The 12606-nt window shown below is 38.2% G+C and overlaps 1 pseudogene; it reads left to right on the forward strand.

The window, feature by feature from the left end:
* Window positions 1-4321: 4321 nt before the first annotated feature.
* On the forward strand, window positions 4322-4440 carry LOC111743973 (annotated as a pseudogene).
* The last annotated feature ends 8166 nt before the right edge of the window (window positions 4441-12606 follow it).

Below are 12606 nucleotides of genomic sequence, written 5' to 3' on the forward strand. Positions count from 1 at the left end.
GGCGAGTTAGCTGGCTCAGCGTTGCCAGCCTACTGGCCTCCGGCGCAGGCGCACTGACAGCTCAGACCTCAGGGCCAGACAGCCCAGCCACTTCAGCCAGCTGGTACTCTGCGCAGGCGCAATGATAGTCCAATGGTTCCCCCACCCTCCTACCCCCACTCCCCTTCTGGCGTTTATGAGAAACTGAACTGAGAGAAACAGAACTAAGGGTGGTGCTAATAAAGGCAGGGGCGTGGAAGTCTGGCCACCATCGGAGCACAGGCTCGTATAGTGAATTGAGGGTATCTTTCTCCGAATGAGTACCCCTGGCTTACTTATGTTTCAGGTGCCCCAAACTTAAAAGAAACCTAAAAGGTTATCAGGCTGCCAGCATCTTCCCAATGAAGAGAGAAATGGGCAAGAAGCTGAACTAGAAGACCCTGGAATGACTCCACATCTGATTGAGAAGGTGTCTTTTTGCATTTCAGAAGTTCTCCAGTATTGGTGGACAGTGAGAGGGTCCTGGGGATGCCTGTCCATGAACTCTTAGCCTATCTTCAGGTTTCCATATAGGAACTGACTTCAGACTTCTCTCCAAAAGAATCCTCAACCCCTCTCTCCATCGCAACCCCCTACCCAGAGGAAAACAAGTGACCGATCTGATTATTTAGAATTTATCTTCAAAGACTTTTACTACCTGGTGGTAACAGTCTGAAAGTGGCAGGCATCTCCCTCTCATTTCAGCCACTCTGGAGCAGCATCCAAACTTCCCTATAACTCCTGGTCCATGTGGGTAACTGGTAAAAGGACTACTACTATCACTTCTAAAGCCAATATACCTTCCTATTAACCCAGCCATAGAACCACATAGGGGTTAAAGGATGAATGAGGCAGGTAATCATCAAGCCATATGAACTAGCAGGTTAGTAGTGAGCAAAATATTCTTAGCAAACGCTTCGATCTTTACTGTGTGCCAGACACTGTTCTAAGGGCTTTACAAATATTTATTCATTTAAGTATCACAATAACCTTAAGATGTAAAGAACCGAGGTACAAAGAAACAAGTAATTAGCCTAAGGTCACACAGCTAGGAAGTCATGAAACCTGGATTCAAACCCAGGCACTCTAGCCCGGTTCCAAAGTCCATGTTCTTAATTACTTGCCAACAATTGCTTGTTAATCGGAGTTTCGATATAAAATTATTTTATATTAATTAACCCAAATTTTAAAATTTCTTCCTTGTCCTATACTCCCGTGGGAGAAAGTACAGAGAGGTATACTTGCCCTCCATCTACACAGAAGGGCGAGCCTCAGAATAATTTGAGGGAAAACAAACAGTTGTCAAGACTCGTGAAACCAAAACAAAGTGGTAAAAGAGATATCAAATAGCATATGTGTGCAAAACATATTTTACCTTGGAAACAGCTGGTTTGAAAACTTGTGTTTATAAGGCTTGTGGGGAAATCTGCCCTGTCAGCAAAGTTTCCTGAGCAGTGGAAGGTGATATAAGTAGGGTTTTACATTTAATTAGATGGGTTTTCTCAAAAGCAATTGTTTTCTTAAAAATTTTTTAATTTTTTTTCAATTGCTTTTGAGAAACTTACTTTTCTCTTTGTTTCTGTTTTTAAACAAAATGCCACATTTATTATTTTTCTCTAATCCCCTACTTTCTAGGGGCCCTAGATCTTATGCAAGGTAGTTGGTTACTTATTCAAGGTCAAATGGCTGGTAAGTAAGAGGATCAAGATTCAAAGTTGACTCAAAAACTTCAGTGCTAGTCTATGGCCATGCTGCCCTGAACAAACTTGCTTGCTTCTGATCTCAGAGGCTAAGCAGGGTTGGGCCTGGTAATTACTTGGAAGGGAGACCACCTAGGAAGACCAGTTGCTTTAGGAGTAAGCAATAAAAAATAAGGGATTGTAAGCTGACGAGGTCCTTGCAATCCGTGAGGTCAACCAAGGGTTGCCTCACTCCCCAAAATAAAAAAATAAATTAAAATAAAACTTCAGTGCTTTCCAATCCCCAGTTTGGGATTCTACTTACAGTCCTGGTTATCTCCATCCAGTCACTCCTGGGAACAAATACCTACTGCTCTGGTTATATTGAGAGAAATGAGTCCTTAAGCTCTCCTCTGATCTCATTATGTTAGACTAGAAAAGACTATATCTCAATGCCAGCTACAGCTACCACTCCCTAGTCCATTCTTTTTTTCCATCTGCCCATATTCCAAAGCCAAGCCAAAACTCTTTTTAAAAAAAAGTATTGATTTTCTTGTCTGATAAAAATAGCGCTCAAGAAAGAAAACTTGGAAAACACAATGTATATATACATACATGCAGATCTAAAGATCACCTCCTGGCATGTGCCTCATAAGTCTTTTTCTGTTCATAGATATAGAAATTTATCTGCAGGATTGGCAATCCTTTGAAAAAAGGAGACCTTGCAAAATTACAATAGCTACCATATTTGAGTACTTACTATGGGGTCAGACATTTTACTTGTGCTTAACTTTATAATTTTTAATCCTCTTAACCTCATTAGATAGGTATCATACTAGTTGCATTTATTTGGTTATTAATACATTTGTTCATTCATTCAATAAATTTTAATATTTACTGGGTACTTACTAATTTGCCTGGCATCTAAGACACATCAATGAGCAAAAGAAACAGAAATCCCTGCCCTAGAGAAACTTATATCCTAGTGAGGGGAGACTAGCAGTGAATAATAATATAATTAACAATAATAAGCATGTTAGAAATTGGTGCTATGGAAAAAAAATTTTAAAGAGTAGCGGAGGGGCCTAGGCTTACAATTTTGGATAGGGTGGTCATAATAGGCCTTTTGAGAAAATAATATTTAAGCAGATACTTGGAGGAGATGAAGGAGTCAGCCATTCAGGCATCTGAAGGAAAACCATTCCAGACAAAGAGAACAGAAAAGGCTTTAAAAGTGCAAAGTGCAAAGGCTTTGAAGCAAGAGCATGTCTGGAGTTGAGAAACAGCAAGGAGGCCAATGTGCATAGGCAAAATGATTAAATGGGGAAGTGCAAACAGCTTAAGGATTCATTTCTCTCAATATGACCAAAAAAGGAGAGTGCAAACCATGTAGGAACACCAGGGCTATGAGCAGCAAGCAGCTCTGAGGTCTCATCTTTATGGCTCCACATCTAGAGCTGAAAGAAAACCTCTGCTCCTCCAGTTCCGAAAGGAAATTATAAGGGAATGACTTCAACAAGTTTCAATTGCATTCATTCTTGGGCCAATTGCTCTGTTATAAAATGATTGACCCAATCAGGTCATATGTTACTCCCTGGGTGAGAGGGCAAGGTCTTGTATCAGGAAGAAGAAAATTAATTCTGGACAAAGACCTCTCATGTTATTAAACCCATTTAGCAGATACGGAAATGAAGCTCAGAGAGGTGAAATGACTTGTCCAGGGTCATACACATGTAATAGGGATTTGGGATTTGAAACTAGATTCGCCTTGAACACTATTGTGGTTTTTTTTTTCCTGCAATTTGAGCTGTGTACAAGTTCAGTTGTTACCGGTCCAAAGTCTGTGTCCCTGATGCTTCAAAAGGCCAAAATTTGAAACGTCAGAATTTGGAGTAGGGAAAGATGTGTTGATCAAGAAGTTACCAATTGAAAATATGGAAGCCCTAGTGGTACTTCAACCCATCTTAAGAAAGTACAGAGTTAAGGCTTCTTTTATGTCAAGGAAAGGGAATATGGGAGGGGCAAGAAGTTATTGACCCAGCAATTTGGAAGACAAGGTAGTGGAAAACACTCATCAGAACAGCAAAAAGAAAAAAGTAAAAAACATGAGGATAGTTTTAGGGGCCTCTGGGACAACATCAAGTGTACCAACATTCGTGTCATTGGGGTACCAAGAGGAGAAAAGAGAGAATAAAGAATTGAAAACTGCTTTGAAGTAACAATGATAGAAAACTTCCCTAACCTGGCAAAAGAAATAGACATATAAGTCCGGGAAGTGCAGAGATTCCCAAACAAGATGAACCCAAAGAGGCCTACAGCAAGACACATCATAATTAAAATCCCAAAGGTTAAAGACAAAGAGAGAATCTTAAAAGCAGCAAGAGAAAAAGCAGTTATAGGGAGCTCTCATAAAACCGTCAGCTGATTTCTCAACAGAAACTTTGCAGGCCAGAAGGGATTGGCACAAAATATTCAAAGTGATAAACGTAAGGACCTACAACCAAGATTACTCTGTGCAGCAAGGCTATCATTTAGAATTGAAGAACAGATAAAGAGTTTCCCAGGCAAGAAAAAGCTAAAGGAGTTCATCATTACCAAACTAGTATTATAAGAAATGTTAAAGGGTCTACGGCCATGCCACCTTGAACATGCCAGATCTCGTCTGATCTCGGAAGCTAAACAGGGGCAGGCCAGGTTAGTACTTGGATGGGAGACCACCTAGGAAGACAAGGTGCTGTAGGCATAAAAACTAAAACAAAAAAAAAGGATCGTAAGCTGACAAGTTCCTTGCAATCTGTGAGGTCAACTAAGGGTTTCCTCGTCTAAAAAAAAATAAATAAAAGGAAATGTTAAAGGGACTTCTTTAAGAAGAAGAAGCAAATAAGATCAACACTATGAATAATAAAATGGCAATAATTACTTACCTATCAATGGTTACTTTAAATGTAAATAGATTAAATTAACATTATTCAGCCATTAAAAAGAATGAAATCTTGCCTTTTGCAACAACATAGATAGACTTAGAGGATATTATACTAAGTGAAATAAGTCAGACAAAGACAAAGACCATATAATTTCAGTTATATATGGAATCTGAAAAACAAAATAAACAAACAAAACAGAAACAAATTCATAGATAAAGAGAACATTTCGATGGTTGCCAGATGGAGGTGGAATGGGAGAGATGGATGAAAAGAGAAAAGGGATAAAAATGTGCAAATTGCCTGTTATAAAAACAGTCATGGGATATAAAGTACAGCATGGGGAATATAGTCAACAATATAATAACTATGTATGGTGTTAGATGGGTACTAGACTTATCAGGGTGATTGCTTCATAAATTATATAAATGTCTAATCACTATGTTGTACACCTGAAACTAATACAATATTGTATGTCAGATATAATTGAAAAAAATTTTAAATTATTTTTAAAAATTCCAATAAAGGGCATCCTACAATGTCCCTGACCAATACTCTTCAGAACTGTCAATGTCATCAAAAACAAGAGTCTGAGAAACTATCACAGTCAAGAGGAGCCTAAGAAAACATGATGACTAAATATAACATGGGACAGAACAGAAAAAAGAAATTAGGTAAAGACTGAGGAAATATGAGTAAAGTATGGACTTTAATTCTTTTTGGACTTTAATAATAATGTATCGATATTGGTTCATAAGTTGTAACAAATATACCTTACTAATGTAGGCTGTTAATAACAGGGGAACTGGGTGTTAAATTAATGAGAACTCTGTACGATCCTTATTTTTCTGTAAATCTGAAACTGTTCTAAAAAGTAAAGTTTATTTAAAATATTTCTATGAAACCAATAAATACTTGCAGTTGAATCTAAAAAAAAAAAAAGAAAGAAAGAAAAAGGTGATTGACCACCACAGATATCTGCGCTTCCATAAAGGTCTAAGGAAGATTATGCTAATTGCTGTGGGGTTCTGCAAATCTTTGAGAAATAATACAAACTTCCCTCAGTTCCTCAAACCTCAAGCAGAATTCCTCTGATTAACATGTCAACATGTAAGACTAGGCAGAAGCTGTTATTCTAAAGGCAATGAGGATAAAACAGGCTTGAACAAGATGGAATCAGAGAGACCAGACCAAACATTTCATTCTATTACACTAACGCTCTTAGGCAGTCACAGGCCATCCCATCCTAGAGTTTAGCTTATCGTGACTCTCTATAAGTGGCTCTGTGTTTGTGGTGGGGTGACCATGTATTTGGGGGTAGGGATGCTCTAACACATAAGACAGTGGCTAGACTTTATGGACTGGGGTATCCTGGGTAAAAAAAATAGCTTATAGATCTTTTTAGAATTCATTGCTAAGAGCCAATCTCAACTCATATTTCAAACATAGCATTGTCACCTAAATTCAAATGGTAGTTACATCGGTCAGTCTTATTCCAACATAGATTTGCTTGAGAGCCCCTTAGCTACAATTTTAAAAAAAGCAGAGTGGGTGGGGATTTGCCATTACTATGGTTAGCTATCTTAAAGTCATTAGGGGATAAGCTTTAGTTCGAAGCCAGTACCATGGACAGACCTTGGGTCTTTGATGAAAATACTCAGCCATTTGATTAACTAACCCAAAAACTCACCTTGTCTTTGTACTTCTAGCTACATGAGCCAATAAACTTCCCTAGTTTTTAAGCCAGCGTGAGCCGAATTTTCTTTTGTGTGGGTGTTTTGAATTTTTAGATTTTCTCTCATTTCTAGCTGATAAACATCCCTGATACACTTCACAACTTCAGTATCTGCCATGGCTCTCTCAGATATCCAGTGTTACCTGGCTGATTTTTTTCCTTGTAGTGATATTTGTGTCCAGTCCAATCTAGTCTGATCCATCATTACTCATGTAGGGAGGAGGCAAGGGACCTAGTGTTAAATCAAGCTACATTCAAAGACTGCAATATGCTGATCAGCCCTGTAGCCAGGCCAGTAGGACACCTACTGAACAAAGGAAGATTTCTGCTGGGATTGCTAACAACCCATTTCCCTCACCTGTGAAGGGGAAACAGGAAAAACAGAGCCATCAAGTGGCTGCCCTATACAAAATAAAAGAATTCATTCTCTATAGCTAAAACAAGGGGGAACCTGTAGATTAAAGACTGGGAACTGCCAGCAGGACTTTCGAGCTACATATTCTTACTTTCTTGCTCTACATACTCTTATCCTTTCTTACTGTATGCCCGTATCAAAGGAAATGGGTAAACTAAGTCTTTAAACTGTAAGGCACAGGAACTAAAGAATAATACATGAACCGAATTCCCTGAACACTGGGGGTCCTTCTCAATGCCTTTCTCTCCATCTCTCTCACTGTCTTTACTCTGTCCCTCTCAGTGCCTTTACTCTGTCTCTTTCACTGTCTTCATCTCTATTGTCTCTGTCCCTCTGAGCCTCTCTTGGGCTCTCTCATTCTCTGCCTCTGAGAGGAGACCACGCTCTGTCTATGGAGTATTAGTTACCCCTTCTCCAGTAAACTTTCTTTTCGACTCTGATTTTGGCGTGTGTTTGAATTCTTTCTACATCCTCTGCCAAAAACCTCTCTTCTTCTCTCGGTGCAAGGCTTGGTCTCCCCCAACTCGGGGGTTTTTGCCCTGTCCTGCATCACCACTGTCCCTGGTGAATACAACTGTCAGCCAAGTTCACAAAGATTCTTTTCTCTGAGAAATTCCTTGCCATTCATTGAGTGGACCCCACAGTGTTATGGACTGAATTGTGTCATTGTGTTCCCCTTCCCACTGAGTTATGTGCCAAAGCCCTACCCTCCAAAGTGACTGTATTTGGAGACAGGGACTTTAAAGAGACGATTAAGGTTAAATGAGGTCATGTGGGCGGGGCCCTAATCCAACAAACAGGACTGTAATCCTTATAAGAGACAACAGAGCTCTCTCCTTTTCCCTGTCTGTACACAGAGGAAAGGCCATGTGAGGACACAGCAAGAAGGTGACCATCTGGAAGTCGAGAAGGGAGGTCTTACCATAAACCAACTGTGCTGGCACCTTGATCTTTAACTACCAGTGCTGACTGTGAGAAAATAAATTTCCGTTGTTTAAGCCACTCAGTCTGTAGTATTTTGTTAAGGCAGCCCTAGCAGATTAAGACTCACAGCCAACATGTTTGTATTCCCGCGCTGATTGCCTAAAGTTGGACATTTAGATTTAGTCGTTCCTAATCTTCATGCCCCAGGCTTCTGATGGCCACAGAGTTGGTTATTACCAAGAACCCCTGTGCTATTGGATATCACGTATTATAAAGTCTCACACATACTCCGAGTGTGCCATCGTTATTGACAACGTACGTATCATTCAAGTGTTACAGAAGCCTTCTATTATTTTTCTATGTTCCTTCCTCAGAGTTAAATATCTTATTTACATAGTGATCCTTCTCATTTAAAAATTTGACCTTCATCTCAAGGAGAAGGTCTGAAGGTGCTCTTGTGCTCCGGACTTGTTAATCACTGTGATTAACAAGAAAAATATTTTCAGAATTTCTAAAAAGGTGGAGCTTAGAGCCAGTAACCTGGATGGGTCTCGAGAATTTGTCTTTGGAGTTGCATTTGCAGAACAAGCATATTATATTTACCTATTTTGTGAGTTAAAGCCGACCAATAAGTAGAGTAGTGTTTAAGATTCTCTTATTCGCCTTTTTTGCAAGACTGAAAACCTCAATTTATCCCTATGGAAGAGCTGTGTCATTTACACTTGAGGTGGCTGCAGGGAAGTGAACTTCCCTGATCTAATACGTTCTGAGTATCAGGGGGAAAATCGGCACTAGATTCTGAGGAGGAGGAGAACTGTGTTCCTTGGGGACGGGTGAATCCTCAGGGCATTGATGGAAAGTGATGCTAAGCCTTCTAAGGTAGGAAGTTTATGGAAGGCACAGTAAAGGCAAGGAACTTAGGGTTCCCAGGAAGCATCTGGGAGATGTTAACCTAAATTGTCAGGATGCAAAACTCATGCAAAGAAAAGGAAAAGTGTTTATTTGGTATTAAAAGAAACTGCAATCAGAGCAAACCCAAACAATGTCCTGCTGGGAAACAATAGCCAGATGTTTTTAAAGGCAAAAAGGGGAGGTTTGCATAAGTTATTCACAAAGAATTTTAATTGGTGCTGGCAATGGAAAATTAAGCGTGGCTAAATACAAATGATTAATAGGGGCTATCACTAAGTAAAAGTCCATCCCTGTGACAAGTTGCAGATGTTCTTGTTCTGGAATTTTATGGTTGTGCCTAGGTCAAAATTTGATGTTCCATCTGGTGAAGATCTACATAAGACCCGCTTCCTTAAAGGTCTCCTAGCCCCATTTTAAGCCTTTTAAATTACTCCATTTTATTTCACATTTCACAGAGGGTTTGGAAGAGAAGGATCGAGTAAAGGGAGAAGATTGTCATTGGAACATGGAAATCTTTCAACAAGCTGAGTTCCTTCTGTGTATGACAGGATTGGGAAGATCTCCAAAAACAACAAATGTGAATGCTTTTCAAGGCAAAGGAAGAGAGAAGCTTGAGGAATAAGACAGCCTGGATTTCACGAAATAAGCCTGGGAAAGTTTTGTAAATCCGAGTAACCCTGAGATTATTATCTAAAAATGCATCAGAGTTTACAGACTAAAAATTGGGCTGGTATCCACTGACGGTGAATAAACGAAATGTGATACACACACACATACACACAATGGAATATTATTCAGACTTAAAAGGAAATCCTGACTTGCTACAACATGAATGAACCCTAAGGCCATTATGCTAAGTGACATAGGCCAGTCGTAGAAGGACAAATACCATATGTTTTCACTTACCTGAGGTATCTAGAGTAGTCAGTTTCATAGACAATAGACTGGTTGGTTGCCAGGGGCTGGGGAAAGAGGAAAAAAGAAGTGGTTTGACAGGTATAGAGTTTCAGTTCTGCAAGAAGAAAATGTTCTGGAGATTGGTTGCACAACAATGTGAATATAGTTAATCACTGAACTGTATACTTAAAAATGGTCAGTTTTTACCTGTGTTTTAACAGTATAGTGTAGGACTTAATAGATGAATATTTGTCTTCAGTCTCTGCTCAGATATTGATGTGTAGCATTTTTTTGCTGCTTTCCTTTTAATCTGTCATAATCTGGTGTTATAAATGTTCAACAATAAATTTGGTGAACAAGAAAAAATGGTTAAATGGTGAATTTTATGTTACATATATTTTATCACACAAAACCCTCAACTTCACCGACTTAAAAAAATTGGGCTATGGAACTAGAATGTTTGGATTTAAACTGTGTGACCTTGGACAAGTTACTTAAAATCTCTAAGCTTTAATTTCCTCTTCTATAAAACAGTTTTATTGTAGGGTTTTATGAGAATTGAGTCTGACACATAGAAAATGCTCAACACGAGATGGGTGAAGGTGGGGGAAGGAATTAAGAGGTACAAATAGTAGTTACAAAATAGTCATGGGGATGTAAAGTATAGCATAGGGAATATAGTCAATAATATTGTAATAACTATGTATGGGGTAAGATGGGGACTAGATTTATCGGGGTGATTACTTCATAAGTTTTATAGATGTCTAATCACTATGTTATACACCTGAAACTAATAGAATATTGTCTGTCAACTGTAATTGAAAAATAAAAAATTATTTAAAAAACAAAAAAGAAAATGCTCAACATAAGTGAGATATAATTATTATAAAAAGCATCTCTAAGCCTCATTCGACTCATTAATTCAACAAATGTCAAGCTTATAATTCCTTCAGTGCATCATTCTACACTCTGAGAAAATCACAGAGAAAAAAGTACCACCTATATGGAGCTTATATATATATGCAATTACTAAGTTATTAGTGATGAATGCAGATAATACTTGAGTAGATTTTAAGTGCTGGGGAGAAAAATAAAACTAGCTAAGAGAATAGGAAAGACTGGGCTGGTCTAAGACGTGCCATGATGTGAAACTCGAGCAGAGACCCAAATGAATGAAGGGAGCCTGTGTGGTACTCCATTATGTGATGAATATCCTTAGTATTTGAACAACTCTGCATCATAATGTTATAAGTGATGTCTGATTCTTAACTTCGCAAACATTAGATTCACTAAACAACATTTATTTCAAATGCCAATATCTGAAACAAATTCAACCTTCCTCCAAAAAAAAAAAAAAAAACCAAAAACAAAAAAACAACAAAAAAAACAAACCCACCCCAAACCCTTTAAATCTTTCTTTCTTTGATGATAAAATAACATAAATAATGGTACATTCAGACACTGGAACACAAGCATTAGAATTGTCCAGAGAAGTATAATTTAGATATTGCAAAGATGACTCTGATGTATTAAGTGATATATATGATTCATTTTTACCTAAAAAATTTATAACATATGCATTGAAAAAAGTCTAGGAAGATTCACATCAAGAGGTGGCTGTGATGTGGAGCAAATGGAACTCTTACACACTACTGATGGGAACAGAAAACGGTTCACTTTGAAAAAGGACATGGCAATTATCTTATGAAATTCAACATATGCTTACCATTTGGTCCAGCAATCCAGCTAAAGAGGGAATAAAAGAGAAATAAAAATACATGTTCAAAGACTTGCATGCAAATGTTCATGGTTATTAATAGACCGAAATTTGAAAAAACCCAAATGCCCATCGACTGGTGAATGAAAATTGTGGTATACTCATTGTATGGAAAATTACTCATCAATAAAAAGAAATATTTACACATACAACACGAATCTCAGAAACATTATACTAAGTGGCAGAACTCAAATACAAAAGACTACATACTGTGCGTACATACACTTGTATATAAAATTCTAGAAAAGGCAAAACTAAACTGACAAAAAGCAGACCAATAGTCGCCTGGGGGTGTGGTGGGGAGGATGTGGGGGAGGAAGAGAAGAAGATCCAAAGGCACAAGTAAACTTTTTAAAGTGATGGAAATGTTCTCTACATTGATTGTGGTGGTAGTTATATAACTCTATACAATTACTAAAATTCATCAAACTTTACATTAAGGTGCACTTTATTTTATGTAGATCATACCTCAGTAAAGCTGGAAAAAGTCATCATAGTATGCAATTTAAGAGGTGCACAATTTCCTTCATGTGAAAAATAATTGTACTAAAGAATTTTAAAAAAATTTAAAGGTGACCTGAGTGGTGGGAATATAGTTTTTAGTTTTTGATTCTATATATTCTATTTTTTTCTACAATGATGTTATTTTCTATAATAAATCAATTATTTCCCAAAGTGTTGATGACTTAACTGAGGTAAGTAAATAGTGAAGTCTTCCTTGGTTTGGTGGTACAGAGTCAGGGAGGATATTTGAACCTGGCCATTCACACTCTTGGCCATTATACTCCTCTGCTGGACTCTAGGCTAGTACTTTCTGAACTTCCCTGATCAGAACAGCCTGGGATACTTAACAAAACTGTTTGTGCACCACGCTGTTGAATCTCATCGGTTAATAAGTCCTCAAAGGTGACTCTTACCATTGGGAAATTTGATGAAACCACTGCCTAGATATAGGATCTAAAACCTCAGAAGTTATTTTCTTCTCTTAATATATTGAGTCTGTCACTGATGCCAAATAATCTTACTTGTGTATTAGTCACCTGGCCTGGAATCTATTACCATTAATCTTTCCTGGAAAGTCATCTTCCTTAAGAAGCCAACCCTGTCTGGGAACCCATACGGCCCGAGTTAGATGATCCTCTGTACTTCTTCTTCTGGCCCCACTACCAGTATCTTAAAGTGTATAGTGCTTCTTGCCTAGGTGTTTACTTAATTCAAGGACTGGCAGTACTGACACTTAGGGCTGGATAATTCTTTGTCATGGGGGCCTGGCTGTCCTGTGCATTGTAGAATATTTAGCACTATCCCTGGCTTCTACCCACTGGATA

The sequence above is a fragment of the Pteropus vampyrus genome, unplaced genomic scaffold (assembly GCF_000151845.1).
Source record: "Pteropus vampyrus isolate Shadow unplaced genomic scaffold, Pvam_2.0 Scaffold125, whole genome shotgun sequence".
NCBI classification, from domain to species: domain Eukaryota; kingdom Metazoa; phylum Chordata; class Mammalia; order Chiroptera; family Pteropodidae; genus Pteropus; species Pteropus vampyrus.